Source organism: Salarias fasciatus, chromosome 22 (genome assembly GCF_902148845.1).
Source record: "Salarias fasciatus chromosome 22, fSalaFa1.1, whole genome shotgun sequence".
Classification (NCBI taxonomy): Eukaryota; Metazoa; Chordata; class Actinopteri; order Blenniiformes; family Blenniidae; genus Salarias; species Salarias fasciatus.
Genome location: NC_043765.1, coordinates 31611274 through 31618984, shown reverse-complemented (window position 1 = coordinate 31618984; position 7711 = coordinate 31611274). Strand labels below are relative to the sequence as shown.

Here is a 7711-nt window from a genome sequence, read left to right as displayed (position 1 = left end):
TGTTAGGACTGACAAAACATCCAACTGGTGACTGGCCAGAGCCTGAGAGCCTCGGCAGGACTCCGTCCAGGCCTGGTTACTGTGTTTACTTTCCCCGTCCAGCATGTGATGCTAACGAGAGCAAACATCCAGAGAGCAGCCTGGACTTGAACTTATGTAATCCAGACCTCTGGATAGCTTTTATCTCTGTGTAAACACTCAAATCTCCTGTGAAGTTTCAGGGAAAGCTCAGATGTTGGGATTGTTTATTGGAACCGAGCGTCACTTTGACCCCTGTGGAAAGAAAACTGACGGCTGAAAGTTTTCCACTGAGGGAAAACATGTATCTGAACTTTACTGTCATGGAAGCAAGCAGAGCGACTGGACTTTGTGACGGAGTTTAAACTACAGCCAAAAGTCAACAGTCAGCTGGAGCTTTGGTTTTACATTTTTAAAGCTACACTGACTGTGGTTCAGGGTGTTTTTAACTTCGGAATTGGTTTATTCTGAATCAAGTAATTCAGGATTATATTCATGATCTTAGTGTTTACCTGGGAAAACCGGAGGATCAGCTCCTCTCTCACGTCGGGGTCTGTGCAGCGTTCTGATTGGACGGTGCGGCCGTGACGTAGCGACGTCTCCAGGAAGTAAATGTTTTTCTCGTCTTTCTCTCTGGATTAACTTTGACGCTGCAGCTTTGAAAATGTCCTCGTTGTTCTGCTCCCGTTCATCTGCTCCTTTCATTATGTCCAGTTCTCCTGAAACTGCCGTTAAATAAATAAATAAATTGTCTCCATACGAGTCGAACTCGGGCCCGCCATCTTGGAATATTGCGTCATCATGACGGAGCAGAACGAGCCGAATGAAGTTCTGCTTATTTTACGTATAATTTCGCTTCCAGAGCAGAATAACCCCCCCAGTCTATTCAGATTCAAACTTAATTCTGAAAAAAGTTTTCAGGTGCTTCCATGATCATTTTAGACTTACAGCAGAATGAGCCTTTATTCGGATTTATAGAGGAATAAAAAGTCCCATGTAAACCCACGGATTTAGAAACGGAACAGAGGAATGATTGTTGGTTGTCACCTTCTACAGACCCTGCTGTTCCTGTTCTGTTTGTTGGTTTGTTCCCAGTTTAGCGACTGTTTTGTTCCTGGTGTGTTTGTTGGTCTGTTTTCTGTTCCTGGCCCATTGCTTCTTGGTGTTCTTGTTCCTGGTCTGTTCCTGGTCTGTTGTCCGTCCCTGCTCGGCCCTAACCAGCGTAGAAAGGCTGTAACCTCTCTGAGCTGTAGTATCGATGGATGGAGTGAAAACATGTACAGAAATGTAAAAACCCTTTCAGTGAGATTACATAACTCATGATGTGCTGCCTCGCGGCTCAGAATGAATCACATCAAATCTGCGGCGCGACCATTAAATGATGCCATCCTGGTTCCCTGCATCCATCAGCTGGTTCCAGACACAGCACCACCGAGAGGCCCTGAGGATGGAAAACACAAGTCAACGCTGAACCAGCTTCAGAAGGCAATTCCAAACATCAAATTCATTTGAATAAACAAACTAAACAAGGAAAAACAACAAAGAAGAAAACAAGCCACCAAACCTGGGAGGAGTTTTTTTTAAATTTTTTTAACTTGACTAAATATTGGACTCTATGTCACAGTACTACTCTTGACGGTTAAACTTATTAAACATACTCATTTACATAAAACTACACATCAATCAACCAATCAATTGATTAGTCTATCAGTCGTCAGTTAACAAAAAAACAAATCTGTCTCTTCATCCACCAATCAGAATCTTCTATTTTATTTATACACTCTAGTCTCTGATCCAGAACATAGCCTGCTCCGGAGCTGGTCTCTGATCCAGAACATAGCCTGCTCCGGAGCTGGTTAGCTGTTCAGAAGAAGTTAGCCTGGTAGTTTCCCCAGTAGGAGTTTAGCCTGCTTCATGGAACAGAAACCCGGGTTAGCACTGTGTAGTTCTGGTCCCAGGAGTCCGGCAGGACTTCAGGACTTCTCCAGAAAAAGGTCCAGAGTGAACACTTTAAATTCACTGACTTTAGCTTTTGTGGCTCACGTGGAGCTGAAAGTGGTCCAGCAGAAGCTGTGGTCCGTGAGCATGCAGCAGAATAGAAACAGCTCAGAGAGGAGGAATGGTTTTAAAAAGTTATTTCTCCCAAAAGTGGTTTGAAATGTTCAGATTCTTTCTCTTTCAGCACTCCTCAGTGAAAACATGAAGTGTGTGAACTGTTCGTGAAGCCGAGCACGTCGAGCTCCTCTGTGCTTCTGAGCAATGCAATTTATGAGCAAGTCAAAAAGTAGGACGTTTAAAGTCATTATGAGGAGGAGGGGCACTGAGGAGACCAGATCCTTCATGTGTTCTGATCCAGAGTGGATCTGATGAGGGGAACTGTGTGTTTCCCTGTTCAGACGCAGCATTTCCTCTCTGAGTATTAAACGGTTACATAACTGGGCCAGTGTGCTGCTCACTGATACGGATCCTGATCCCAGGCTCCCCTCCAACCTTACATAATCTCTAAATGTTGTTTCTTCTGGTTTCGGAGGGAACGGCGGGTCGAGGAGGCCGCCGGCCGCCTGGAGTCTGCACAGCGACAGCGGAGCGCCGCGTGATAACGGCGTTTAGTTTGGCTCGGCGCTGGACGGCTGCTCTTCCTACCGGAGCTTCTGAAGGGAGTGAAAAACACTGACTGATCATGTCGGAAGGTGGAGGAAACAATGTCAAAGTCAACGTTACCATCGATCAACTGGATTAAAAACGTTTACAGGACAATACAGGACAGGATTTACATGTCTGAAAAGTGAACTTCTTGAATGTCTTCATGCTCCTGGCAGGCCGCCAGGATGAGCCGTCGCCACGTTTTGGACGATGCTGTTGCATTGTGGGACCTAATAATGGCCGAATAACAGCTGACTGTAAATTATTCAATCCAGCTAAACCGATGAGCGACCGAGGCAACAGGAAGGAGGTTAAAGGACAGCAGATGAACACAGGGTCAAAGACGGCAACATGGTTGCAGCACCACAGAAAACCGGCAATGGAAACTTCAGACATTATCAAAAGATCAAGTTTGTGACAGAATGACTGTAATTCCATCTGCTATGTTAGCATGACCGGTGTCGAAACGTGGTGAAACCGGCGCTGCCCCCCGATAGTTCTTTACAAGCGAGATGAAGGCACTTTTCCAAACACAAAGGGACTCGAACACTGAATTTTCTGACTCACATGTGGAATCAAAACCAAAGCAGGATCCCAACCAAAACATAATCAAGATGAGTTCCTAAGTTTGTTAATTTTGTCTGAAGAGGAATAAAGGAAGCGTCATGGTAGCTCGGTGGGAGGAGGGCGTACGGTCCGTGTGTCTACCGAGGCGTCCAAAAGGACTGTCACGCATGACGGTTGAAGAAGATTTTTACACAACAACATTTGAGAGTGTCTCTGTTGAGAATTGATTGTAAGGCCTACAGATGAACAAGTTACCATTTCGATGACCAACAGGACGCTTCAACCCCAGAACATCTGAAGTTTACCCGTTCTGGCTTTTTGTGGTTGCCTCATCCTTGTCGTCCATTTCCGTCCTCTGTCCCTGGCACAGGTCCGTGAAGCTCCACGGCTTCACTCAGGTTGGCGTGTGACGCCACCACCAGCCAACCCCCGCTGCCTGTTGCTCCTTCAGTAACTCCTCCAACATGGACAATAATGTCCCACCATCATGTTACCAATAACAGCATGAGGACAGACATGAGCCCTCTGCGCCCCGGTCTCAAAGAAGTGACAGTCAAGGCCTCTTTTATTTGTTCGCCCCTGCTGGATGGCGCTGGAGTGTCATGTGATCTTTACATTTGTACGATTGATTTGCAACCTGAACCTTGGATCACAGAGTCGTGAATGACAAAACTGTGAGTCAGCCGCCAACCTTTGTGTCTTTCTTTGGGTTTTAATGTGAAGATCTTTTTGGAAGTTTTCACAGTTCACCACCTCAATCAGATTTGCTAAATAACTCACCGAAAACAAAGTCAAGGACTGCAATCGATAAACTAAAATCACTGTAACGCTGTTTGCAGATAGAGAACCGTGTTTACCTGTTTAAAAAGTTTACTTTCTTTTGTTCTTGAATTGGCAAGGATGTGAGCTTATCACTTTTTGGCTTTTTGGTGTCTGGAGTATCACTGAAATGTGACCACGTGGCCTAATGGACAAGGCGTCTGACTTCGGATCAGAAGATTGAGGGTTCGAGTCCCTTCGTGGTCAGCTCGCTGGAATCTTGTTTGTGAAGTTGTGTTAAGGAGATTCTTCCTGAATTCAATACGCAATGCAACTGATGATTCACTGCTTTGGTTTAATTTGCCATTGTCCCTGAAGTCAACATGCAAACTTACAACTTCAAGCACAAACCAGCTAACAGGTGGGACAGGAGGCCATGGAGAGCCAGGACACTGACACCTCAGATGCTCACAAAAGATTAAGGCTTTGACAAAATTTCTGTTTTCTAATTCCGTCTGCTGTTTTAGCAAAGCAGCAGAGGTTATGTGGAAGTTTGGTGAAACCGTGGTGAGTCTCCATCATGGTGCTCCACAAATGAGACAAATGGACTTTGTTGAACCACAGAATGACTTGAATTCTCAAATCTGAGACATGCCGTTGAAGATGGACGAGTCCACCGTGCTCTGGTAACGGCGAAGTCCAGAGCAGCTCCCGCTGACGTCATGACAATCCCAAGATCACAGAGCGGACAGCTGCAGTTATTTCAGTGACAATAAGCAACACTTTAAAGGAGGAGCTCGGCCTCAAAGGAATGACCTGATATGCTGATGATTATAGCGTTTACCTTTAATCTTTAGTAGGTCTCAAATGTTGTTCTTGAGGAAATCATTCCTGTTTTCATTCATTTATTACTTCTAACATCGTTGAAAAAAAGTCATAATTTGCTGGGAGAGTAAATAAATAACCATTATTTGACGAGGATGATTGCAATGCTTTTATTTTGGCGAATTTTCTTTGTTTGCAGTCAGTTGTTTACTGTTTACCCAAAGGAAAGTGTTTCGGTTCAAATAAATGTTGTGAACTATCATTTGAATAGAAAAGTCATCAATCAGCAGGGGGGGGGGGGGGGGGGGGGGGGGGGGGGGGGGGGGGGGGGGGGGGGGGGGGGGGGGGGGGGCTACATTTAGAGTTTCAGCCGAAATGACCCGGCCTTTAAGAGATGGGAACCGCCTACAGTTGTGGACCCATCATCCAACTGTCCTCACCATGAAGGGCCCCAGAAGGAACGCTACAACGATAACCCCGCTTTAACTCCAACATCAGAGCAGTGCTCCAGGCCAGGGATTCAGCACTGAGGCCAAGAGACAGGAGGGCTGCAGGGGGGCCAGAGAGGACCGGACCAGAGGGAAGGCTCCAGGGGGGCTAGAGAGGACCGGACCAGAGGGAAGGCTCCAGGGGGGCTAGAGAGGACCGGACCAGAGGGAAGGCTCCAGGGGGGCTAGAGAGGACCGGACCAGAGGGAAGGCTCCAGGGGGGCTAGAGAGGACCGGACCAGAGGGAAGGCTCCAGGGGGGCTAGAGAGGACCGGACCAGAGGGAAGGCTCCAGGGGGGCTAGAGAGGACCAAACCAGAGGGAAGGCTCCAGGGGGGCTAGAGAGGACCGGACCAGAGGGAAGGCTCCAGGGGGGCTAGAGAGGACCGGACCAGAGGGAAGGCTCTAGGGGGGCTAGAGAGGACCGGACCAGAGGCATCAATGCTTAAACAAAAGTACAGACAGCAAATCAAGGCCAACTTCAGGAAGAAGAATCCCCACTCCATGTAGAAAGAAATACAGACTATACTGAATAAAAACAACGCCACAGCAGCCCTGCCTCCTCCGCTGCTCCTCTCCCAGGCCAGCTTCACATCTTTTTCTCCTTTTTGAGGAGGACAACAAACAGACAGAAGCCCCTCAGCTGACAGCATCACAGCATGATCAGCCCTCCACCATCCAACAGCACCAGGTCCTGTGAGTCCTGCGTGGCATCGGTACCAGGAAAGCCCCAGGACCAGATGGAGCACCAGGGAGGGGACTGAAATCAGCCTGCTGCAGTACTGACTCACATCTTTAACCAACTGCTCTCAGTCACATTGAAAGCTCTAGCACATCTATCAGGATGCTGTCTGGTGGCTTCAGCTCAGAATTTAGCTCCATCAGCCCCGGCAGACTCATCAACACCTGCAGACTCCACAGCTTAGACCCTCTCTCTGTCTGCGGATCAGGGACTTTCTGACTAGCAGTCAGATTTCAAACGTCAGGATGGGAAACTCCACCTCCTCCACTGTCCTCAGTTCCTCAAGGCTGTGTGCTGACTGACTTCTGACTGTGCTGCTTCTCATGGCTCCAACACCCTCATTAACAGATGATACAACCGTTAAAAGTAGTTATGTGGGACCATACAGGGTGGAGGTCGCAGCACTGGTGGCCTGGTGCAGTGACAACCACCTCAAACTCAACACCAAGAAGTCTCTTCTTCATAGAGAGAGTCCTCACCTGTGGCAGTACAGCCAGCTGCCCCCTTCAAGGGACCATAGAGACCACAGGCACAGTTCAACACAGATGAGCTTCCTTTTCAACCACGAAGGGACTCGAACCCTCAATCTTCTGATCCGAAGTCAGACGCCTTGTCCATTAGGCCACGTGGTCACATGACAGTGACATGAAGTCATCCAGGAAGAAGTGACCTCACGTCCCTGGTTCAGGTACTTCAGGTAAAGCTCACCTTTCACACATGTAAACAAAGCCCTCCATTGAGTTCAGAGTCTCTAAAACTGTTTCAGGCACTTTATTCAACTGTCCTACTGGTTTGGGGGGGTGTGATACCCTGGCTCCAGGGGTACATGGCCGGAATGCTGGGGGGCCGCTGGTGGCCGCCCGTGGGGGCCGGTTCACCTGGGTATGGGTAAATCATACCAGAGTGGGTGGGGGGCCGGCTCTTGGGCTCTGGGCCCGGTGGGACCCCATGGCCTAATGGACAAGGTCACACATCTGGCTTTAGTGGTGATAAAAGGTTTTATTTACTGGTTTTCTACTGTTCACATGGATAATTCAGCAGTATTTACGTGTCAAACTATGTTGAAAGCAGAACTTTATAGTCACTGTCGACTAGATTTGCAAAATATAAACCAAAACCGACTTGATTCATTGTTGAAAAGTTGAAATGAGGCTGTGGTTTCAACACTGATCAGATCTGAAAAATCTAAACAAAATTCAACAGCTGCTCAACACTGAGGCTGATTCAGCAGCGTCAAAAATCGCACCCAGGTTTGAACCGATTGCTCCACGCCACGGTGAGGTGGGAGGACCAAACACTGCTTGTTTTTGAATTTGCTCCTCATTCTATCTAATAAGAAGCAGAACTTTCCCGACTTCCAGTTACGTCAGACACACAATCAGCAGTCCAATGGCCAGTATGGGGGTTGAACCCATGACCTTGGCGTTATTAGCACCACGCTCTGACCAGCTGAGCTAACCGGCCAACCACATTGAGCGGGACGTCCCAGATGGATCTATGAAAGCTACATTTCAAGTTGAATTTGAAAATTTGTCAGACATGGTGAAAACCATGCATCGGTCCAGCTCTATCTCGGCCTACAGGTTTCATCCTATCAATCTGAAGGTTTATGAAAATTGTTTGAAGGCATCGATTATTGATCATGGAACGCCGTGGTCTCAGCAGGGCCA

At 47.7% G+C, this 7711-nt stretch overlaps 3 non-coding genes across 3 annotated transcripts; 1 reads left to right on the top strand and 2 right to left on the bottom strand.

The window, feature by feature from the left end:
- The first annotated feature begins 4181 nt into the window (after nt 1-4181).
- Nucleotides 4182-4254, top strand: trnar-ucg (transfer RNA arginine (anticodon UCG)). Its single transcript has one exon. It is a non-coding gene; the product is annotated as a tRNA-Arg (tRNA).
- Nucleotides 4255-6600: 2346 nt separating this feature from the next.
- trnar-ucg (transfer RNA arginine (anticodon UCG)) lies at nt 6601-6673 on the bottom strand. The gene has a single exon. It is a non-coding gene; the product is annotated as a tRNA-Arg (tRNA).
- Nucleotides 6674-7431: 758 nt separating this feature from the next.
- On the bottom strand, nt 7432-7505 carry trnai-aau (transfer RNA isoleucine (anticodon AAU)). Its single transcript has one exon. It is a non-coding gene; the product is annotated as a tRNA-Ile (tRNA).
- Between the last annotated feature and the right edge of the window lie 206 nt (nt 7506-7711).